The sequence below is a fragment of the Lepisosteus platostomus genome, chromosome 7 (assembly GCF_059453375.1).
Source record: "Lepisosteus platostomus isolate fLepPlt1 chromosome 7, fLepPlt1.hap1, whole genome shotgun sequence".
NCBI lineage: Eukaryota > Metazoa > Chordata > Actinopteri > Semionotiformes > Lepisosteidae > Lepisosteus > Lepisosteus platostomus.
The window spans coordinates 36,631,891-36,658,424 of record NC_142617.1 but is presented as its reverse complement, the minus strand read 5'-3'; positions in this window follow the sequence as shown (position 1 = coordinate 36,658,424).

Here is a 26,534-nt window from a genome sequence, read left to right as displayed (position 1 = left end):
CAGACCGGAAACTAGGGACAGGACAGAGAAGGAGCGCCCTCTGGCTGCAGAGGGCGTGACACAAGTACTGGTATTTAAGCTTCTCCACACCTGCCTACTTCAGATCTGGCTTGTTGATCTCCTCTCTCCAACTGCCATAATTTCTACTGCTTTTCCTTGGTTCGAATTTTCTAGAAGATCCCGCGGGGATTCTGATTTCAGTCCCTCAGCTCTTGGGTCCTAGCGTGCTCTGCTTTCTGGACCCACCCAACTCTGGATGACCTGACCGTCTCTGATCTGCTGATGTTCCCTTTCCCAGCCCAGAATGTGACTCAGCTGAAGAAAGTGCTCCCATGGGAAGAGTTAATCTTTGAAAAATATATACACTAAAATAACTATTCCCGTTAGTCTAACTTTTAATCCCATAAAGCAAGTGGGATGTCACTTCTCTGTCTCTTCCCCAAGCTCCCACAAACCATTCCATGAATGTAGCTGAGGCTCTGCCCTTCCCATCTGCAAGGGCTGTGGATATGTACTGGAGAATTCTGTGTGAGGTGCCTTGCTCAAAAGTCCAACAGCAACTTCTGACCTTGGACCTGCAAGCCTCCGGTCAGAGGTCTGTGGTCTTGTCTCTGCTTCATGTAGGAGACAGCAGCTCCAACAGTTGGGGTTTTCACACAAGTAATTTCCCACATTTCTTTTGAATGGGAGCCTCTTCTTCTGCTAGCTCTTGTGGTATTCCCCACCTCTCAGTCAAAATCGTAGCATGTGTGGCCACCACTGAAAGCAATACAAGTTATACATCTGCAATGCATGCTATGCTCTAGGTCTCAAATGCGGTCTTGTGGGATTCTAGTAGAGGTTGAACTGCAGCGTACAAAATAAACAACTACAAATTTAAAGACAATTTTCACATTCGTCATAAGATTTAAATGAAGTAATCTATTTTCAGACAAATATCCTTTGTCAGCTGCTTAGAAAGAAAAGTCTATGAAGTATATGGAAGTCCCAGAAACACGTTTTTTTTAAACTATTGAAATCTTGTCCACATCTAGATGTATATCTGTAACCATATTTTCCAGATCTAGCAATCATCTCATCCTGCTATCCACCTATCCTTCTCGTCCACAGTCCCCTTAAGTGTCCACAGATTCCATTCACTCCAGGCACTGTTTGTCTGGAGTGAATGTTTGTCTGGAGTGAACAACAGAAGACCCTGTGTTACCTGCAAATGCATATAAAACAGCACACACATACAGTACATGGCCGCTTTGGGCATTTCAACATCACATAGAGGGCGTCATGTCTGTCCAGCAATCCCATTTATTGAACAGAGAGTGGTCTGCAGGCGAAACAGAAAGAAAGACAGGTCAACAATTTTAGGGATCAGAACAGTCATAGATCTCTACAAGCCTATAGTTCTCCCTTTTACATCTCGAGGACATGATTACATGATTTACCATGTGAAGAACATGACATCAGAAAATCTTCATATGAGAGTAATAATAAACTATGTAATAATCCTAGTCAGAGAACAGGTGGTAGCTTTTGATCAAACTGTTTTTAAGATTCCTAGAGATTGGATTTTCACAATACCTTTAAGGGAAGTTCTTCCAAACTCTCAACAACTTTGTATACACGTTTGTCTGCCCTTTTTACATTTTTAATTCTCCTGGATTTTATTTCCTGTGCTAGTTTGCTTTTTATAAGTGTAATTGCCTCCATGCTCACTAATGAACATTGTACACATCTTGTCCAAATGCCTTACTTGTTTCAATGACTGTGGGATGGAATACCGTAAAGTCTAGAATGAGTAGGTGCACACCATTTTTCACTTGTGCTTGACTTGAAAGCAATCCAAGCACCGACCTTTTTGTAATGAATGACCAATCATCGTGTCTTGATTTTTAAAGAATTATTTTTTCTGTAACTGATGTATTCAATCAATACTCATTCTGCCTTGCTGTTGTTAATGCATCATTAGTAGAGCACACACATTATGAAGAAACAATTAGGGTTTTATTTCCCGTTTTATTCAATCATTGTGGATATTGGGCCAGTGTCGGTGATTATTCCTCTTCGGTAGGGCGTGTAAATCTGTTTTCAAGGCTGAAATGCATGACAAAAGTAATTATATAAGCAGGTCTTCCATTGGCAGATATTTCTATGGGAAAATTATTTCTCAGGGCCAGAGACAAAGGCAATGTTGGGAGCATTTGTAAGTTGAACTCAGAGGGATCATTAATTCTGGTATCGCTGTTTAAAATTAAATACAAGAGAGAAGGTATATCTATTTCAAGCTCTAAAACGCTTGAATAACTGACCTGATTGCTGTCATATTTTAAGACAAATTTTACAAATCTCAGGACTTTGAAAATATCTAGCTGGCTAATGTCAGAATCTGTTAAAAGTTGTTGCATTCTCTCTCTTAACTTGTGTGTTTATGATTCAGCTACTGTAGCATATAAAGTTTTGCTACATTTAAACTCTGTATGTATGATCTGTTAACAATTAAAATGTGTAAACTTTCTAGTGTTTCTACAAACAAATTGTCATTTACAGAATTAACTGCAGAAGGTTTAAGTAGATTGATACATATTTTTGTATTAAATTGAAAAAAGTTTCAACTTGACTGCATCAGTTTTAGTTTGGCGGTCACAAATTACATGTTTGATGGTGACTTTTTATGTGGCAGAACATTTGTGCTTTTATTTAGACAGTCCATTAAAGACTGTTTTTGTGGGTAATTTGTAAATGGTGGGTAGGTTGAAATTGACTTGAACCATTCTCTAATCAATACATAGTCCAAAGATTTCCAGTTCTTTTCCTATAGAGCATCAGTTCAGTTAGTGTTATACTGTAGGTTGTATGTTTTTAAAGATTAGAAACTATAGATCAGCAATTAGTCTGATAAATAAGAGTATTCTTGTTCTTGAAGGATGAAAACTAAAAAACTATTTTTTCCTGTGATTATTCAAGAAATGAATGGATGAGACACATTGTCAATATTAAAAACTAACAAAGCTTTATAAATCCAATGGCCTTCTCTTGCCGGAAAGCTATAAATGCTCCAATTTAGTCAGACTTCTAAAATTTGTGTTTATAAGGTCATATCTTTATTCACAATGCAAATGTAAGACCTAATAAGTGTCTAATTAGAGAACAGTAAATGACAAAGGGATGGCTTGTCAAGGATATTGCATTTAATGGCGATTTCTATCAGTACATTAACTAAAATACCAGAAGCTTTCAGAGTGAAAAACTTTGTTTTAAACCTTTTTAAATAAAACAAAAAAGTATCTAATTTGTAAGGTCAGGTCACAAAGAAGATTTAACACTGAACGTGAAAGCTACATAGAGTATTATAGTTTAACAACTATCCCTTTTCTATGAATAGATAACCTTGTTGTTTTTGCTGATTACTATCAAGCAGAGTGCTCACAATTGTGTGGATTAGCCATTCCAGACTTCCAGAGGGCAAAACTGCATAGACAGCTGTCCTGCACTTTGATTAACTACGTAGATTAATTTGGATTTTTCTATTGATGTTTTCAAGGCAAAGATACAAGTGTAGAAAGGGTTGAAGATAGTGAATAAGCTTTTTTTTAAAATCAAAATATGCTATTTATTTATTTCATTACCATCTAGTCTATACAGGCCTATCACACGTGTGGCAAAGGTGTGATAGAGCTGTGCATTCAAAATGTGCCTTCTGAGTGTCATTAAAGATAGATAGTGGAGTTTTGATGCCATATGCATATGTACATGTAGAAAGGGATTCTTATTCATGCTGTTCTCTCAGGACATGAACAGTAAAGCAGAAAACATAGTACAACAGATTACACCACACAGTGTAGACAGTACATTACAAAACAACAATAATAAATAATGAGAACATGTACAGACAATAAACAAACAGAACACAAATACATGGTAGAAATTCAAAGTGCAGAGTGCAGAGGCGAATTCTGAGATACCCAGAAAATTTGAGTATGATTAATGTGCCAAACATGTTAATAGTTAATGGATTCATCTGTCAAGTTCACTGGAATCACAACATTGTTTTAGCAAAAACATTTTCCTAATAAGTCCTGCCACAGTTTCCTCATAAAAATAAAGAATGCATGTCGTAGGCCAAAAAAAATCATGTGATAATTGCGAAGTTTGTTGCATCAGTAGGTGGAACTTTACATTTTGTAAATGATCTGGAAAAATATTATTTGCTTGCATAGGTAATATAGCAGGTACTTTAAGTGCTATGGTTTATGTAATGTGTGAGAATTGCTAAAATACCAAATCGTCTCTGTTCCTTTTACGAAAACCTTACATGAACAGTAAAGATGTGGCAAAACATAGGTCTGTGACCATTCAAAACATATTTTGTAAGACTGTTTTTCTGTAGAAAAAAGTGACCAGCCCATAAAAGGTCTTTGCAGTTCTCTAGGTTTCTGTAGTTGTTCCTGTTCTATGTGGTTTAGCTTGACCTTTCTGACACCTGTTGGTACATGATGTATGCTGGTATCTGCCCAAGGATAACATTCCTTGATCTAGTCAAAACACATCAGCATTCATTATTAACACTTATACATGTATTTTCCTGGGTTTAATAGGATTACAAGCTCAAATTCCAAGTACTGTAGGGTGAGATCAATTTCTTATTTCTGGAGATTCTTGACAAAAGAATCTCACCTGTACTTGTACTTTACAAGATGGCGTCGTAGGAAGAGGGGTAAAAGAGCAGGCGTTCTGGCTAAATTGAGGCAGCGCAGCAATCGTGCCCTGCTCTCGAGTATACTTCTTCTTGCTAATGTTCAGTCACTGGACAATAAGCGGATTGAACAGAGAACAAGGCTTGTTTTCCAACGGGACATCAAGAACTGCAACACGCTGGCGTTTACCGAAACCTAGCTTGACCCATCTGTTCCGGACTCTGCTATCCTCCTGGGAGGATTATCTATTCACCGTCAGGACAGAACTATGGACTCAGGTAAGAGCAAAGGTGGCAGGGTATGCTTCATGGTAAACAACTCCTGGTGCACAGATGTGGAGATTATTACGGGATGGTTACAAAGACCTCCCCCGACCTCCTTTCGGTGAATCCGATCACGCCTCCATTCTGCTACTTCCCATTTACAAGCAGAAGCTTAAACAGGAGAGGCCGGTGCTAAGAACCGTTCAACGTTGGTCAGATGAACGGACGGATGAAGTATTGTGAGAGGAGGGTAAATTGAGAGGAGAGAAGGACAGGACTCAAGAGAAGAGGGATTGAGGGATAGGTATAATGCTGTTTTTTATAAGGTTAGTAAAACATCATGAGAGAAGAGAACCATTGAGGTGGGAGGAGATATTGAGAAGGAAATCCAGGGGTGCAGCCTGGGTAGAAGGTCCTGAACACAGATGGTAGGCTTCTAACCCAAAAGCACGGAGATCTGAGATCAGAAATATGTCTAAATGCAACTGAAAATTAAAAAATATGAAAAGAAAAGAAAAGCATTACAAATCCAGTTTTTTTTTCAAGTACAAGGCACAATACCTTTCTAGGAGTATTATATTTTATTATTATTAATGGAAGACCCAGTAAAGAATTGAATAAAGGGTTATAACTTATATTGTCAATCCTATGCTAATGTATTGAAAGACTGCTTTCAAAAATGCAACCTTGGGCAGCTAAAGGGTCAAAATCTGTTTGATAAAGAACAGATGCTGTGAAAAAAGTAGATATCGTTTGTAAATCTCAGTGGAACTTGCAGTCATACCAAGATACTAAATGACAACAGAGCGCAGTTAGTAAACAATTACCATATACTGTCATATACTTCACAGATCCAATGTGAAAATATCAATTTTTTACAGAATCACAATGATTAATTGAAGCACTCAGAGAGAGAGAGTTAAATATGTATTGTATTATTTTACATTTCTGTTTAATATTCTTATTAAGGCTATGTGAATACAATAGATGCTATTTCTAATAAATCTTTTTTAAAGGGTCACAAGAGTAAGGATCAAGGTACCCTATGTCCTGAAAATTAGGGAGATCAAATCATGTGTATATGTTATCTTAAAAAATAAACATGATAAATTGTGTTATCTTGCAACACCAGCTAAGCACAAACAATAAATATTTTGAAAGCTGAATATACTAGCAAAGAATTTAAGGAGGAGAGGTTTCCAGCACTTCATCATAATCTTTTACCATCCGTGTCCCTCATGTTTCACTTGTCTTTCAACACTCTTGTTGTCTTGGATCTCTTGTGCCCTGATCTTGTGTAGTTTCTTGGTTAAATTAAATTCTGGAGTTGGACAACATTTAGTTCTTCTTTCTTGTTGACTTGACATATGTATCGAGTACATGGCAGTATCTTTATTTCATACAGATTTTCAAGGCTCCAATACACATACTGTATATACATGTAAATCCAATATAGAGATACTGTAGGAGCCAGAAAATTAGATGTGCAGTAATTATAAATGATTAGAAAAAAAAAACTAAACTGAGGACCAAAATGGTACACAGTAATTCTAAATGATGTCTTACAGGCGTATTGTGCAATTTTAACATAACATCCGTTGACATAAATTCTACCCTTTTAAATATCCTAAAATTCTTTATTGCTTCTCTGCATTGCAGAAGATGTAAATGTGTCAATACAAGGTTTTTCATAAAAAGTTATTTCAAGTTATGCACAACCTATATTTATAGATCATTTTTACCTGCATGTAACACACTGCATGTTTGTCCAATAAGAGTCACTGAATTGTTTCACAAAAATCTTCTTTAATTTTTTGTCATCTCCTACAGTTTGATTATAGTCTTACTGTATTTTGGTTTCATCTGAGAATTTGATTAGTTTACAAACTATACAACAATTACTCGATAATAATGTATTAACATGTAAAATATAAATACAAATAAATAAAAGCATAAAGTGAAGCAATAATAAAGAACACGAAGAAAAAGGGGTAAGGTCAGAAAAAATAAAATACAAGAAAAAGAAGTACTGTGCATTTTGGAAAATGGCTTTTGCTGCGTGAGACAGTTCTAGTAGTTCGTGTATTCTAGAAAAATGTTTACAAATTATACTATGGGAGATTTAAAAGGATTTCAGTTTCCACTCTGACCCACAAGATTGTTTGTGTCCGTAGTAAGACTGGCTAGCAAAACACATTGTGATGACAGCAATCTTTGGATCATCATTCAGTAGGAGCGTTACATACACCTAATATGCCAGTTACATAGAGCCATAAGACCTCTATTAAAAGGTTTCCCCAAAACATTATAAGACAATGACTTCTAATACGTCCATTTGGAACCATCTGTATGGTGTTGCAGAGAATCTGTGAAAATATTTAAAATAATGTGCTATTCCACAAGGACAGACTGTATGTGTATTATTGAGATAATTTCTTTTTCTGAGGTATTAGGCTTTTGTTTAGCATCAGATGCTGAAGAATAGGAATGTACACGATACTGAGGAGATAAGCTTTCTATTAAGACTCATCTCCTGGATGTACAGTACTCTTTAATCAGCATTTTAAGAACCTACAGTATGCAAAACAAATACAGTCACTTAAGAATATACTGTACATAAGGACAGTGGTTCTTCTTTATTACACATGCTTTGCTTATCACTACCTTTATTAAAGTTAATTACCGTGTCCCATCTCTAAAGCAGAGCAAAGCATGGAAAGGCACAAAAAACAAATAAAGCAATGATGGTGATACCACAGAAAAACAGAATTACAGTACATACAGAACAGAAATTAATTTCAAAAGTACTCTAATCCAACACATTAAGAAGAAGCTGAGGAAGATTCATTTTCAAAACTCATCAGTTATTCTAATTATTGTAAAGTGTGTATAGTTGCTGTGTACATTAACTGTTGCATGCAATTTCCTCCCATCTCTTATTTAAAAATAATCCCTTACAGTATTAACTTGTAACTGTAATAGACTTTTTTTAAAAGTGGCTTTCTTCAAAACTGGCCATAACACAGAACAACATTCAGAAAACCAAAACAAAACAATGTAATGTATGATACAAACATGTTAAAGCACAGGAAAACTGAAAATAATATACACAAAATCCATGTACTTTATGGACTGTAATCCTTTTGTATCTTAACAAGTTTAATGTAAATGCTAACCTCATCCTGACCTAAGTTACTGTCACATTTATTTTTATTACTAGCACTTACTCTTAGATATGGTTTATCATATCTAAGAACATTTTCTTCATTTATTCTTATGCTAAAAATAAAACAGCTTGTTCTACAGTAAGTAACACCCTTAAACAACACCAGTAGCAAGGATAGACGGGATCCACTACTGCCAACACTGCATAAATTGCAAAGCAAGATTAAAAAAGATCTGCTACAGAATTTCAGCTCCAGGTCATATGAATATTCTAGAGCAATCAAATTGGATTATATTGTTTTTGATTAATTTGATCAATTGACATCTTTTTTGGGGAGTGCTTTTGTGATTTGTTGTAAATGAGATGTCATTTTACCTACTGTAGCATTAAATCTCAATTCAGCAGATACTTTACATACAAAACTTTTTTCTTTGACATGGGAAAAAATCACATTGAAATTAAGCAAAATGGAAAAACTGAATACAGAAATAAACAGTACAATGCAAATTCTTATGTACTACAGTATATTTGCTATGGAATTATTGTCATGTAATTAAGTAGGGTAAGTAACTGCCAGTTAATGCACAATTAATGTTTTGAATAAAATTTTAATTTTTTTAAAGTAAATTCTTTTGTATTTTTTGTGTATTTCCCTCCCTCAACAGTATACAAATAAAAACTAATGTTATAGTACCTGTTTCCAGGTTTGGTTTTGAATCTACCTCCACAATTAGCATTCCTCATAGAACCCAAGCTGATATCAGGAACAGTCTGAACTGATATTTCACTCTGAACAGAATGGAAATGATTTTATAGGAGTAAGCAGGTTCATCATGGGTTCATATCAGCATTCTAGTGAGGTGCTTGCTCTTTAACTGTCTGGACAGGAACCACTTCTACACATTGCAGCTTCTTCAAACTTAAAATTTCAATGCAAAAATTTCAAAACAAAATCCATCCATTTTCTAACCACCTTATTCAATACCTTGTCATGGTGGCGCTGGATCCTGTTCCAGCAAGCAACGGGTGCAGGGAAGGATACATCCCGGACAGGATGCAGTGCACTGCAGTGCAGACACACAGACACACTCACACCAGGGCCAGTGTTCCCAGAAACCAATTAACCTGCCATTATGTCTTTGGATTGTGGGAGGATGTGGAGCTCCAGGAGGAGTCCCTGCTCTACGAGGCTAACCACTGTGCTAATCCCACAGTGGCACCATACTGTTCCCAAGTGACCAGATGTTTCTCATTTTAGTAACACGAATAAGCGAGATTAGCTACATGACTGAGTAACGAGCTTCAAATTGGCTTGGACAGCAAATCTAAAGCTTGTCGTCACACACAGAATCTCTGATGACAAAGGTGGCAGGTAGAAAATGCTTGGTTTGGGTGATAATCATCCAAACCAAACAGAAGGGGATTATAATTTTGTTTATTCACTACTGGTATTCAGAGGCTTTTATTTGCCATGGTTGTTAAAAAGAGTTTCAAAGTTCAAATTATTAGTAGAACTACTATAGATATTCAGTGTTTTTAAAAAATCAGTGGCACGAAAGTGTTTCTAATCCCAGTCAATAGGAATTCTACGATTATTCAGTTCAATTAATCCAAAGAGAAAACATGGAAAATAGATTTGCCAAATTATCCAATTACATGGATTGCATATTCTGAATGCTTTAAACAGTCAGTACTGTATAGGGGGAGACTTATTCCATCACCTCATAAGTGTAGCATCACTTGGGTGACGTGGTTGTTAAATACAGGTCAACAGCCCCACTCCAAGCATCTTGCAGAGAATGAGAATTTAATTCGCCAGTTAAATAAAGGGAGAGCTTTACAGAGGCCAGATAGTGTAATAAGATAGCCACGAAACTAGTCGAACAATGCCATGGGATCTTTAATGAACAAGTGATCAGGACCTCATTTTAATGTCTCATCCAAAGGAAGACATCTCCTATTGCAAAGAGCTCAATTCCCCAGCATGGAGACTTGGTTTGGTCAAGTGGGACGAGCATTAGCCACTTATCCGTCTTGGTGCTCTAGGAACGTGGTTTCCAGTCCCTGTACTGGCCACTGACGAGGCTCAAGGAAGTAACATTTCTGTTAGTCTTTGACATGTGTGAAATATTAGTTATAACTTTTTCCAGGTAAATTGCTTTCTTCGCCGCCTCTCAGCCAGATCAATTGTATATGCTTTAATCCTTTTTTCCCTCAGATAAATCGAATGATGCACAATGTATAATGAGTACGTCATCAGTACAATGATGATCTGACCAAGAGGCTAATATCATTGAAGCACAGAAAGCAATGACAGAAGAGGCTGATCAAAACATTTTAAACAACGTGACCGGACATAATATCACTGGATGTAGCACTGCTTACAAGCTCAGGTATCACATAGGAACGATCTAATCACACAACTGAAAACAGCCACAGACTCATAGGCATCAGTCTCCTCTGTCATTACTTTCTGTGTTAATATGCTCGTTTTTAATTTAAAGTGTTAAATTACTGGCTTTCTCATCACTATAATCAAACCTTTTCTGTAAACTTTTGAGTTCTACAAATCTGTCATGCATTTCACACAGAATCAAGGGCCATTTAGTGGGTGTTGTATTCTTGCTCTGTTACAATACATACAAAATATATTGCCACCCATTTTATTCTTTAAAATCCAAAATCAAAGATGTGTTAGAAAATATCTCATCCTGTATTTTTCTTAAACACGCAGACATACACATATACAAGATAAATCAAAGAAATATATGAACAATATAAACTAATAATTGGATAGCAGCACAACAATAAACTTGATTTTATCTTAAAATATATATTTTGTCTTCAAAGATATATTACTTAAGGAAAACAAAAGAATAAGCAATTACTATAGTTTTTGTGGAGCTTTTCTAAAATAATTTAATAAAAAAATGCCTTACATAGAAGAAATTACAATTTCAAGGACAGTGGTTATACAAGGAGAGAGCCTTATACTTTCATTTAAATTCAAGGCAGACCTCCAAACAAGATCACCAGGCATGATGATCTATCCTGTGGTTTGCATGAGATGACAGATTTAAAATGTACAAAAAGATACATAATAACAATATAAAAGAAACTTTAAAAAACAAGCAATAATTCAAAATCTTCAAGCGAAGGTTTATAGTTTATATACTGTGTTTCAGTTCTTTCATGATAAAAGGAATACCAAACACACAAGGAATGAAATAGTGTAATTTGCTTTATTCTTGCATTCCTGAAGATATTTATGAAGCATATTAATAACATAGACAGTAAAGTATTGAAAGTGACGTGCATCTAACATACTGTATACTGTATATACTGTACTGCCACAATTGTGGCAATTATAAAGTCCTTACATAGGGTGAAAAACTACAATCCCACAGAGCACAAAGAGAAATTACAACGTGATTAGATGTTTGTACAGTCTATACAGAGGGGTTCAATACTGTGATAACTGATACACTAATTGAACTTGTGCTGGACATCTAATCTGAACCACTATAGGTGGAAGGACAGTGCTTCTTATTTTACACATGTCAGAAAGAAGACATTAAAAATAGTCAGAAACTCTAATTGAAAGAATGAAATAACCCAAAGTGAAAACTGCAACTCTGAAAGTAGTAAGCAGAGCAGAAATAATGGATCAGTTAGTTTTCCAAACACAGTTATTAGAGAGTTATATTGACTTTGCTGCCTGAAAGAAAACCTGTCTCTTGCCTGCAGGCACTTGCCATGATGGACAGAAGGCAGTGCCAAACATCCGGATTACGGAACATGCAAACAGAGCTTCAGACTCCAGTTGAACACATTTAATTTGGCATTTGATGAAAGAGAAAGTGCCCCCCCCCCTGCAAAGGAATTACATAATTAAATTCATAAGAATTGATTAAAAGCTGTGCCATTGTCAAGTTTAAACCCATGAGGCTTTAAGGTTACTGATTTGCTGAGAGGGTAGGGCACACCAGCAGTTTAGCATTGCGCAAGTTACAAATGACCTTAAATGACAAAATGTTTATCTGAAAAATATTTTTTTCAAAAGAAATTTCCAAAGAAATTATCTGCAGATTCATATTTTCCTTTGAAAAGTTATCCTGAAATATAATAGTCCCAGAATCAGAAAGTATAAGCTTTTGCAATCCCCAAAGTTTATTTAGCAATGAAAGAAAATTGTAACTTGTACCAATAATCAATATTATGCACTAATTTTAGATTCTAGAGTGCATAGTAGTGAGGCTCAGTTTCTTTGACCAGCAATATGAAAAACAGCAGACTTTGAGGCCTATAAGACTAGAGTTGGTTTTCTTTGCTTTAACACCAAATACCTAAAGTATTTCTACACATATTGTCAGCCTGTATGCCCACATAAAGTATTTGTCAACATAAATAAAGTTACAATTGAAAAGAGGCCTCTTTTCCCTTGTTACTCAGTTGATGGCTCTTAGTCTTGATTCCCAACCACTTCCAGACTTCAACAGAAATGCCATTAATTTGGTTTTAGCAGTGCAGCACAGCATGTTGTTGTATTCAGGAAAATGTTTTGTGACTAAAAAAAATAGCTTCCACTGGTCTGTTCTGCTGAAAACAGACTTTGGTTTAGATGTGTGTTTTCATGTCTGGTTTTCCGGTTCTCATTTTTTATGACTTTTTGAAGGTTGTGTGTCACCTAAGGATTTTGAAAATTCCAGCTATCTCTCCCCAAACCATTATACTGGCTCATGCTGACATTTACCTGGTAATATAAACCTTATTTTAAAAAACATATTCTGATAATACTTATTTCTACTCCAAGTCAAAACAATAATCTATTTGTGCTCCAGGGTGTCCAAAATTAAAAACTGGGCTCTCTTCTGCATTATAACCAATTTTTATGCATTTAAAAATTCACACACCCTTCATATTTAAAGAGTGTCATGAGACACTGTTGTACTGTCTTACCCTCTGTCTGAGCTACTTGTTTCAACTGTTATCACACAAGGCCCACTCCAACTCAGAACTCTTGTCTGCTTAATTGAACCCTGCGTTCCATTAATCATGTGATCAATGAGCTATCTTGTCTTCAGCTCCTAAAATGTAGAAGTTTTCGAGTCATATATAAATATTTTGTAATACATTTCAGACTTTCAGAGCTGAAATATTCATTATATTCATGAAGGTTTAATCAGTTACTTATCAACTAAATCTGGGATTTAATTAAATCATGAAGAGCTCAAATAGAACCAAAACTTGAAATTACTGGGGATACACGGACCTTCTCTTAAGAAAAGTAATTTTTTCCAATTTACATCTATATGGTTTACACAGCATAAAACAAAATGGCTGGTAGACCTGTTTGGGATGCATTATGGGAAAATACTTTAACTTCCTATACTGTATAAACCTAACACAACTAATCCATATTAAATCAGGTCAGAGTATATACGTAAAACCACACTGACATCTCCAGGGAAAACTGCACACGACCCTCCTGTTGTGTCTCACATAATCATATCATGTATCAGCCAAGGTGATGGCTGAGAACCTGACATTAAGAAGAAGCTATTCCAGTTCAGTTTTTCAGAATTTTCCTCACATTTTCTAATGACTTTGCAAGAAGTGTGTACAATCAGAGGGGGGTGTTCCTGACCTTGGGATAAGAAAATAAAAAAAAATCAAAAACATAATTGGCTAAGTTTTTGTACCTTTTAAACTGCTTTTCTTTCTCTAACTCAATCAATTTTATAATGTCGAAGAAAAGTCTTCACTCAGGATAGGTGTGGTCAGGCCGAGTCCTTTATTCATGCGCATGAGGAGGATAGATCATGCAGATCTAAGAGCAATCTCTCATACAGATCTACAAACATCTAACTCCCCGAGATGATAAATGCAATGAGTTTTATACAGTAGACACACACAGGAAAGCTCACTCCAAGTTTCCATATACTGTAAGGAGATGTTTTTCTCTCTACAAACATTTCTTTGTAATTGACCACGTTCTTCTTAAGAAGCAGTTCTACCTTGCATACAGACAATTCTACCTTGCATACAGACAAAAGGAAGTATAAAAATAAAAGGTGTGAAAATGAGCTAGACATTCTGTGGTTTGTAATATCAATGTCAGAAGGTCAAATAATATGCTTGAATTATCCTTTTATACTGTTGCTAAGCAAAAGGCATATGAGCTAATGCTAAAATTCTTCCTCAATAACAAAGCTAATAATAATATAATATAGCTTCATAGGAGATATGATTGAGAGATACATTGCCTTTCATGGGAGGAAGATTGTTAAATTCCTGCTTTTTCTCTGCCCATATTACTATAGAGTGTTTTTTCCTTCTCACATTTGTATTTATCATTGATGCTATTTGATGTGTATCTCGAGACTGGTTGATGGCCGCTATCGCTAGAAATGGCTTTTTAAATTACAAGCACTCGTTACAAGAGCCCCCAAAGAATTCCTTTTTTCAAGTAATAGCTTTCTGTATTCATTAAATTGTCTAAAATAGGCTCCCAAGGTGAGCAGTTTGTTTCACGCAGGGCTGCAAAGTTGTATAAGGATTTATCTTGATTATTTCAAGAATCAGTGCTGTCTGTTCCTTTCCTTCGGCCTTTTCTCTTCTGTTATGTTACATTTGTAACAGTAACTGAACTCCAATCCTATTCAATTCTTTCCAAGGCAAGTTATTTACAGTATGTAGCTAAACATGGTCCCATGGTGGGTTATCATCATCTATACATTTCTGAAAAGCAAGTAGAGACAGATTCAGTCGCATTTAAAGCTTTGGGGTTTCATTTTATCTGGAAGAGCGTAATCCACAATGCCTCTTATAAAAACACTTCAGTAAAACATTTTGTTTCCTACAGTACTTTGTGTTTTCCCCATGTATGAAAATACACCATACAGTATATGAAGGCCACTCCCATATGCTATATGTTGAAAACTGTGTATATCTCAAAACAGTATGAAACACACAGTTTACAAATGTGTGTACCTTAAATGTATTAATTTAAATAAAATATAATGATTCATTGTAATTTATGATTTAATTATAATATCTGAGTTATCAAATCTTGTGTATGTTGGTTTATGAGTAATAAATCTTGAGCTAGGAATTATAAATGTAACTACTGCCTCATTTCCCAATTCTCAATTAAGCACAGACTGAGCTTATTCACTAATTAGAAACCGCATTCACTTTTTAAGGAATGGTTCCTCAGGGCTCAGACATTGAGCTACACTGAGGAGGGTGTAGTGGATTTGCCTCCCAGGGACTTTCCCCCCAGGTCTCCTCCCATCCTGATTCCCCCCATTATTCCACAAACTCCTCAATAAACAATTTAAACTTCTCCGCTGAACCTACTCCGGCAATTATGAATTCACCGTGCCCTATTTTCCATTCACGGGCACAGCATAACATCTAGTAGGAACAACCTTTCAGATGGAGAGACAGACAGATGTGAGGGAGACGGAGACTGAAAAGGGGGATGGGATGTGTAATGAATGTAAATGAATGGAGATGCTTTTAAAAGGTGGATGCTGCACATTGGTGGTGGTGGAGGGGAGTCCCCATTACCTGTAAAGCGCTTTGAGTGGAGTGTCCAGAAAAGCGCTATATAAGTGTAAGCAATTATTATTAATTATATGAGGCAAAGGAAATCAAAGGAGGATCGTGTGAGAATGTGCAAGAGTGTCCAAATAAACAGAAATCTGGGAAATGTAAATGAATGGAGATGCTTTTAAAAGAAATTAGTCTTACACTGAGAGCTGGTGGAAGGTGCAATCCTGGTTTTAGGTCAGTCTTTGCTTCTGATGGCTTTTTGTAATAAGTCCTGGAAACCCTATAAAAAGGACATACAGAAAGGTCAGTGTAATCATAATATTCCCAAGTGATGATTTTGGCTCCTGTTTATCAACAATTCAGGACGGAAAACGTCCTATCCAAGCTGACAGATCTCCATTTTACCTCTCCTAGCCATGATTACCCTGACCTTTCTGCCTGATTCAGCACCAGACATTGGATACATTGTTTATGTCATTCATAGACTTACAAATGTCACAGTGTTTGGGTTACTGATTGTATTCAACTGTCAGCAATTCTGATGAGTGTTAATGTTTGTCTGCGGTGTGTTTACCAAATACAGTCTTTATTGCCTTTGCTGTGATAGTACTTAACATCAGCTTTGATAAAATATTCCAGGGTGAAACTTCATACATGTACATATGTAAAGTTTTAAATATTTATGAATTGTAAAAAATCTAGATTAGTATACATCAATATAACATTTTTTAGCACCAAATGTTTTAACCAGAATAGGAAAATATGCCAGCTTCAATCACTTAATGAACTATAAAATGTCACTGAAAACACCTGGGTAATATAATTCAATCCTGGACAGCATAAACGCAGTTTATGGAAAGGCTTGATTCTGTTACCCAAATGTTGTTAGCAATATAATCCAAATATACTGTAAGTGAATAACTGTGTGCTTACATTTACATTAGAAATATAAACCCTGTTATATGATTTACAAACAGCTACTTAATGTAATTGTGGTTTGAAAATATTGATAATAAACAGTTAAATACAGTATAATGTCCAATGACTACATTGTGCAGCTGATACTGTCTGTGTATATCAGTAACAGTCAAAACTAGTTACTAGTAACCCAATAAGGGTTATTTAAAGAATTGAAAACAGTACATTGTCTGAATTTATATGATACTTGGCTGATTTGATTTGGCTTGATTAATCACTTTAATTAATATTGAAATTTTTGCCATCACATTATACAGTAGATAGCGGCTCTAATCTAAAATATTAATGTCATCCTTTCATACAGCAGTTTATTATGTATGTATAGTTTTATGTCTGATAGATTGTCTGTCTGCTTACGATACACACTGAAGACAAAATAATGCATTCTAATGATGGGCAGCCATTCCAAGACCCAGTCCAAAAAACTAATTCAGGAAAAAAAGAGACATCTATGACAGAAGTATTGTCAGGAGGTGTACAAGATATGTACCCATGCCCAGGCCCAGTATTAACAGGGACCAGGTTTTTAAGCACTAGGTCGTTCCCCAAAACTCCATTCCCCTAGAAAATGAAAAATAGCCAACTCCCTTCCTAACCCCAGAAGCGAAACCTACGAGAACCCTTACCTTTCCCCAGAAAAAAAACAACTCAAATGGGACCTGGACAAGAGAACCCATATCCACTTGTACCAAGACCCAGTTTTCATAAAATACTGTCAAAGGAAGAAGACTACTGTGGTATGGCCATGTAATGAGAAGACATCAAGAACACAGTAGTAAAAGAGGTAGTAGAAGAGAATATTGAGGAAAGAGGCCACAAGGAAGACCTGGAATAAGATAGCTTGGAGAGATAGGATGCGGAGGAGGCTATTTGGAGAGGCTTTGGTTCGAGAGGCCACCTCAGTAAGTTAGTAGTACCAAGAACCAAACAAATTTAGCAGTTTGATAAAGAACACCTTGAAAACAGCACTGGGAAATTATCTTCACTACTCATGTACCTCACTACTCTTGAGCTTGTACAGCACCATTTTTCAAGTACTGAATATCAATCATTTAAACTGCTGGACATTCCACATCCTGGCAAAGTTGAGTCTGCTGAGTGAGACTAGAATACTTGAAATTACCTGAAAAAAGTTACTAAAGTAATTTGATAAGTTTTGTAGGTCTTTACAACTAAACAAATCCTGTTGTTTTTTTGTTAGATCGTATCTGTTGGCTTTAAGGGCTTATGTAAAAGTGTATTTTTACTTAGCAGATTTTGGACACTGCAACCAGAAAACTGGACTTGGACGCAGGATAGCCAATAGGAGGCCTTGGCCCTGCTACTGCGACTGTCAGCCACATTTCCCTTTACAAATGTCTGTAAGGATTGGTCATAATAATAATAATTGCTTACACTTATAGAGCACTTTTCTGGACACTTCACTCAAAGCGCTTTACAGGTAAGGGGGACTCCCCTCCACCACCACCAATGTGCAGGATCCACCTGGATGATGCGACGGCAGCCACAGTGCGCCAGAACGCTCACCACACATCAGCTATCAGTGGGGAGGAGAGCAGAGTAATGAAACCAATTTATAGATGGGGATTATTAGGAGGCCATGATTGGTAAGGGCCAAATGGGAAATTATAGATGGGGATTATTAGGAGGCCATGATTGGTAAGGGCCAAATGGGAAATTTGGCCAGGACGCTGGGGTTACACCCCTACTCTTTTCGAGAAACACCCTGGGATTTAATGACCACAGAGAGTCAGGACCTCGGTTTTACGTCTCATTCGAAAGTGTCCCCGTCACTATACTGGGGCATTAGGACCCACATGGACCGGAGGATGAGCACCCCCTGCTGGCCCCACTAACACCTCTTTCAGCAGCAACCTTAGATTTCCCCAGGAGGTCTCCCATCCAGGTACTGACCAGGCTCACACCTGCTTAGCTTCAGTGGGTTGCCAGTTGTGAGTTAGATAGATAATACTTTATTAATCCCATAGGGAAATTGATGTGTTACATCAGTCCAGCCCAAGACAAGCAAAAACAGACATCAGAATTGTTATAAAACAAAATACAACAAAATAATAATAATAATAATAATAAACTTTATTTTATATAGCGCCTTTAAAGGTGGCTTCTCAAAGCGCTTTACAGGATGACAATAACAATAAATAAGAAGACTACAACAATAAATAAGAAAATTTCACAAGACAGGACACAATTATAATTACAGCAATACAACAATAACAATAGAGGAGACCGTGGAAGATGGTATTAAGAAGAGCAGAGGGGTGAAGAATGGAACCAGTTATGTAAAGGCTTTTCTGAAAAGGAGGGTTTTGAGTCTGGATTTGAAGGAGTTTAGAGAAGGTGACTCTCTAATATCCTTGGGCAAGGAGTTCCAGAGCTTGGGGGCATAGCAGGAGAAGGCCCTGTCGCCCATACAATGTAGACGGGCTTGGGGGACAGTAAGGAGGGCAGAATTTGAAGAGCGGAGGTTGCGAGGTGGGGAGTAGGGCGATAAAAGTTCAGACAGGTATTGAGGTGCCAAGCCATGTAAAGCCTTGTAGGTGAGCATGAGGATTTTAAAGTCTACGCGGAATTTGACCGGAAGCCAGTGCAAGGACTCCAGGATAGGAGTAATGTAAACACTTGCACTAGATCTGGTCAGGATTCTGGCTGCTGAATTTTGGACATACTGCAGCTTGTTCAGAGTAGATTTAGATACCCCAGGGAGCAGAGCATTGCAGTAGTCAATTCGAGAGAATACAAATATGTTGATCAGCTTTTCAGCCACAGTTAATGATAGCATAGGGCGTAGTCTTGCGATATTTCTGAGGTGAAAAAAAGATGTTTTGACAGTATGCTGTACATGTGGGTCGAATGTTAAGCCAGAATCGAATATAACCCCAAGGTTTTTCAATTTTGATTGGAGCTCAAGTACAGAGCCATCTACAGACAGGGTTACAGGACTGGCTTTGCGAAGTTGATGGGGGGTACCAATAAGCATGACTTCAGTCTTGTCACAGTTAAGATGAAGGAAGTTTTGAGTCATCCAAATTTTTATGTCAGAGATGCAATTAGATAGAATAGAGACAGCCACATCAGTGTCGGGTTTGGTATGGATGTATATTTGAGTATCGTCAGCGTAAAAATGAAAGCTGAGGCCATGTGATCTTAAAAGCTGACCAAGTGGGAACATGTAAATGCTGAAGAGCAAGGGGCCCAGTATTGAGCCCTGAGGGACACCAGACTTGACAAGACCAATTTCAGACCTGTACCCATTGAGAGAGACAAAGTGACAGCGATCAGTGAGGTAAGACTTAAACCATTTGAGGGCAGTGTCAGAGACTCCAAACACAGTCTCGAGACGAGAAAGCAAGATGTTATGGTCAACAGTGTCAAAGGCAGCACTGAGATCAAGAAGGATGAGTATGGAAAGAGAACCAGAATCAGAAGCTATTAGGAGATCGTTGGTGACTTTGACTAGGGCGGTTTCTGTGCTGTGAAGTTGACGGAAGCCAGATTGGAGGGGTTCGAAAAGGTTGTTTGTCATGAGGTGGTTATGTAACTGAAGTGTGACAGCACGTTCTAGAATTTTAGAGAGAAAGGGTAAGTTGGAGATGGGGCGAAAGTTGTTAAGATTGTCGAGAGCCATGTTAGGCTTCTTTGGCACTGGGGTAATAGCAGCAGTTTTGAGGACCGTTGGTACAATGCCGGTGCTCAAGGATTCATGTATTATATTGAGGACAATGGGACAGAGAGAAGAGAAACAGGACTGGAATAAAGTGGTGGGAATGGGATCTAAAATAGATGTGGTGGGTTTCATGCGCGTAACTAGTTTGTTTAGGGATGCTGAGTCAAGAAGAGAGAAGCTGGAGAGACGGGAACCAGAGAAGTTGGATGAGGAGGGAGGAGGTGTGGAAATTATATCCGTAGTGGAGAGAATGTGATGCCGGATGTTGTCAATCTTAGAACTAAAGAAATCTAAGAATGTGTTGCAAAGTTGTGATGAGGCAGGTAATGTGGTGGGGCAGTTTGGCTTGAGCAGTCTGTTGATGGTGGAGAAAAGATGTCTGGGATTGTTTTGGTGATTTTCAATGATGTGAGAGAAGTAGGTGGATCTAGCAGACTCTATAGTAACCTTATAATCAGATAAGTAATCTCTCCAGGCCTGGTAATGTACATTTAGGCCGGAAAGACGCCACCTACGCTCAAGTTTGCGAGAGGCTGCCTTCATGAAACGCAGATGGTCATTGTACCAGGGGGCAGGGCGAGAGAAGGAGATGGTTCGAGTTTTTAAAGGAGCAAAGGTGTCGAGGGTAGATAAAAGAGCATTGTCAAGTAACTGTATTTTGTCCTCTAGAGGGTCAGAGGAAGAGAAACAGGATAAGGAGGACAGAACAGAATTTGCAAACCTTGGGTGATCAATTGATCGCCAGTTGCGGAAATTTACAGAGCGTGAGGGGGAAGTGTTAGAAACAGGTAATTCCAGATTGAAGAGAATGGCTAAGTGGTCAGAGAGGCCTAGATCAAGGGGGGAGCAGTGGGAGACAAAGGAGTCATTTGCAATAATTAGATCTAAGGTGTGTCCTTTGTTATGTGTAGGGGTACAAACAAACTGAGCAAGGTCAAAGCATCCCAAAAGAGAAAGGAAGTCTTTAGCCAGACTGGAGGAAGTTGAATCAATGTGTATATTAAAGTCCCCTAGAATAAGGATCCTTTTAAATGTAAGGGATAAGAATGAGAGAAAATCAGCAAACTCACCTAAGAAGACTCCACTGGGTTTGGGTGGTCTGTAAACTGTGGCAATAATAGTAGATTGGGGGATAGAAACATTTAAAACAAGACACTCAAAAGAAGAGGGAGGAGGTATAGCTATAGGACTTAGACTGTAAAAAAGGTTGTAAATAACAATGATGCCCCCGCCTATATATAAATAAATAAAAATAAATAAATAAAAAATAAATACATAGGTGTGTGCAAAATGCGATGATCATAGTCACTGTAAAAACAATAAAATATGTGCAAAATGTGCACGGGTTTATACAGACTGATTGTCCAAAAAGTACAATAGAGCAAACATGCAGTCCATAGACGAGCAAATGAAGGCAGAGTGATATAGCTGCTGGCTGTGTCATATACAGTAAAGCCAGAGGGTTCTGTTACTGCTAACATTTTGCATGAATTCCATGAAGTTTAGGCTGGCCACTGAAAAAGAAAGGTGGATCAAAGGCACCCCACCGTGTAATCTTCTTATTTGAAAGTTAGGCTCCCCTTATAAATCCGAAGCAGGTGGCAAACTCTGACACTGACACTGGCAGATTGAGGATGTGTACAGATTACGACTCCTGACTTGCCCAGTACTGAGTGCTGGAGATGAAGAGTGAAAAATCTCATTAAAGTGTCACAAATGAAGATTTTGGTTTAAGTCTCTAGTTAATGTACATTATTTCTTATATTAAGAAGGGCAGACTTCTCTACAAACATAAATTCCTGGACTTCCCTTTTTTAAGATTTTAAGTAGTAATATATCTATTCAGATTGATTTCTACATATTTCATTCCCTAGGAGGGTGAGTGTTATTTATAACATGCCATTTATCATTAAGGATTGACTAATTAAGGAATGCAAACACCAGACTACATTCATTTACGGAACATTAAAAATGACTGCCAGCCAAACAGCTTAGTCACTTTTCTATGCATTCTTCTTCAGGGTCATTTACTATTCACAATTTGTTTTGTACGCCTTTTACAAATTGGTGACCTTGTCTTAAAGAATTTCATGTGACGGCTTAATTTGCAAAGCCAGTAAATGTCTGTGGGCTGTTTTTTCAGTGTATCTAGCTCAGATTAATTCTTCACGATGTGAACATTTGTTTTCTTTGCCAAGTTTGTTCATTTGGTTCCAATTCAGAAAGGAAGGAGTAGCAAACTGGCATGATTATAAAGGTGACAGTCTGGTAGGACAAGGAGGAAAGAGTGACTGCTGTCTCGGGTCTCTTCTCAGAGAATCTAAGGAGACAGAAAAAGGGAAATGATGTTTTGATTTCAGTGCCTAGTATGATACAGTATACTGTAAGTCAAGAGAAATGAATCATTAAAATTCAAGGTCCAGTAACAAGGTCGAATGCATGAAATAAAACAATGACACAGAAAATGTCATCATTAAGAGAAGTTATTATTTTCATTAACTCAATCTTGTCAGAAACAAGTTTTAGTTTTAAACCCACAGCCAAGAAAAAATAGGTATAGTAACAATTTGAATGTTTTTTGTATTTTACATTTCCTCTAACATTGGTTAGCCAATATTTTGTATTATTTACCTTAGGCTACAAGAAAATGAATAATACTCTAATACATGACCACAAGAGAATCTTGTTCGTCACTGGCATTTAATTATTTATATCAAGAATTTGCTTACAGAATTACTTTTAAGATGAAACTTCAATATGTACATATCAGCTTTTCATTGCACCAAATTAAAAACCCTTAGGCATTTCTGAAATTGAAATTCACTCAGAATTCTCAAACCCATGAACAGTCCAATGCACTGCACCCAACCAAAATGGAATTGGTATTAATAGCTGGCAACCAAAGAAGAGAAATTATTACAAAGATTTGCTCAAACACCCCACTGTAAGGCTGGGGAACTAACAAGTATTATAAGTGACAGAACTTGAGTTACAATGGCATTTGCTCAGTTGGAGGAGGAAAAAAATAATGATTGATTTTGATTGACTGATTTTGATTTTGATTAAGTGACTTTGAAGATTTCTTGGTTTCTGTTATATGCTACATATCGATCATTGGTAACTTTATATTTGTATTTGCATCCTATGGATTAAAATTAATTATTTCTGAGTGTGTTTAATTAATTTTAAAACTACAGAAAGAATATTAGGTAATACATTTAAATAAATTCCTGTCATATGCTCCTGAGTCTGAAATGTTTAATCGAAGTCTGATTTTGCAAAATACTTCTTTTCACTTCCAACACTTCTCTATGGCTCTTTGGCTTGGCAGGTCCCATTAATGCCACCGCCGAGTATTTCTGTTACTCCAAGAGTAACTGCAGTGCAAAGACGTAGGCTAGACTGCAGGTTCCTGCATTTCAAGCAAACAGGGCTGAGAGCAGCAGATACAGTATACAGTATGCCAGAAACAATAATGAGAAAATTATCATTTCTGTCCTAAAAAACAGCCATGCCATCAACAATGGTCCACATTTTGTGGGAATTCTAACCCTAGCTATGGGTTTGCCTTAGGTTAGGGTTATGGTTTAGATCTGCCTCAAAGAGGTTCCACAACCTTCCATTTATTTGATTGGAAAATTTACTTCACTGCATCAAAATATTAGTCTGAAATGACTCAGCAACCTCGTCAATACAAAAAGAATGTATGAAAAATGGTCAAATTAATTTTTGACAAGTGTTCTGTTTTAGGATATTTTGTGTTGAATGGTGTCATGAATGAGAATGGGTTCGGGCTTAATTGCCATTAAAGTCAGAAACAGCTAATACATTTTAGATAGATAGATAATACTTTATTTATCCCGTAGGGAAATTGATGAAAAAATTGATTTTGGCCTGATTTGTTAATATGCCCGTACATACAATGTGTATTGCAAGAGTTTGAAAGGATTAATCAGAATCTTTCAAATTTTTGATTATAGAGAAATTTAGACAACATTCCCTTTTGGGACAATGCATTGAATATGGGAATATATAATTCCTAAATTTTCCTAATAACATTTCTGTCCTAAAACACAGCCATGCCATCAAAAATAGTTTATGTTTTGTGGCTATGGGTTTGAATTAGGTTACGTTTAGGGTTTAGATCTGCCTCAAAGAGGTTCCACAACCTTCCATTCATTTGATTGGAAAATGTAATTCTCTACATAAAAATATTAGTCTGAAACGACTCAGCAAAATAGTCAAAACAAAGAGAATGTATCAAGAATGGTAAAATTAAATTTTGAAAAGTGTTGTGTTTTAGAATATTTTGTGTTGATTGGGGTCAGGAATGAGTATGGGTTCGGGCTTAATTGCCATTAAAGTCAGAAACAACTAACAAATTGTGGTCTTATTTGTTAATATGCCTGTGCATACAATGCGTATTGCAAGAGTTTGAAAGGATTAATCAGTATCATTCCAAATGTTGCTTGCAGAGCAATTTAGACAACATTCCCTTTTGCAGCAATGCACGGTATATGGGAATATATGTCCGAAAAAATGTTTAGAAAACTTTGAAATAACTGTTTTCCTAAATATAATTTCTGTTCTAAAACACAGCCATGCCATCAAAAATAGTCTACGTTTTGTGAAATCTTTATCCTAACCCTAGCTATGGGTTTTCCTTAGGTTAGGGTTTATACAGTATCTGCCTCAGAGAGGTTTCACAGTCTTCCATTCATTTGACTGGAAAATGTACTTCACTGCATCAAAATATTAGTCTGAAATGACTCAGCAACTTCATCAAAACAAAGAATCCATCAACGGTCTGCATTTTTTTAAAGAAAAATTAAAATCACAGATTGCCAATGGTGATGGGTATTGTTATTATTATGCAAAATGCTATCAATGCACGTGTCAAACTCGTTCAAGTAGGTAGCTGCCTCAGTTTGCTTAGGGTGCAAAGGTAGAAGTAAAGGTTTATTCCATGCTGAAAAGAGAAGAAAAGAAACAACGTTTCGACTCTGGAGCCCTCTTCACGTCACATTGTTTCTTTTCGGGTCGTTTGAGTCAAACTGACATTTATACTGTATGATTTGCCACATTATGATGTTTTCCATTTGGCTGGAGTTTTGTGTCAAATAAATAGTTACTGTGCAGAGCGGTATTCTATATTCATTTACAGTATATAAATTAGCTCCATCTTAGAAACTACAATAAATTGTAAAATATGGGGTTATGGAAATAGGTATTGGTAAATCCGATATTGCAATCTTTTAATGTAACCAGGAGACACTTCGTGAAAAGATCTTATGCATCATACACCAGCTGAGGAAAGCAACGTCAAATTGTTTTGTCTGTACCTTAATCAGTATTGTATGTATAAAATGTGATATGCCCTTGAAATACCTATTTATTCATTAATGCATTGTGCTTGTCTACAGGGGAATAGAGCATACAACACAAGCACTGCAGTTATATAGTGGGAGGTTATTTTGTTTGGGTTTCAATCATTGCATTTTCTAACCACGCTGTCCAGTACAAGGTCATGGGAAAGAGTGGAGCCTAACCTGGCAAACAACTGGTGCATGGCATGATACACCCTAGACAGGATACCAATACATCGCAGGTCACACACAGATGTACACACACTCATAACAGGACCAGTTTTGTTTCCAGAATCCAATTATAACCTGCCAGTATGTATTTGGACTGTTGATTATCTGTTGCATTTCATTGATTGTATATCAAATATGTTGATTGAGGATGATTAGACAGTTATTTTGTTACAGAAATATGATTAGGTGAATGATCTTATCTTGACTAGTGGGTTCTAATTCATAAACAAGTTACTAAAATTAAAACAAGCTTAACAGCCCGTTTGGCTTTTTGTTCTAGGTTCTTCGAGGTTCTCACAATCATAGACTTCCTTTTTGTAATGTACTCAGTATAACCACAGTGACAGTGCATGTGAAAAATGTATATAACATTTAATTTTTTTATAACAGAATGGCTCTGCTGCAAAAGCAAAAGTGAAATAAGTGCAGTTTATTTAGAGTGCTCCCAGTCCCCCACACCAGAAAACAAAACCCCAAAAAGAAACAAAACTAATTCTTCAAATAAAGATAAAGATTTCTTATTGCTTTCTCTCCTAACCACCAACAACCACCTCCCTCTTAGGCTGAGGAGCCAGCTTAAATAGCATGTAAGCCCCT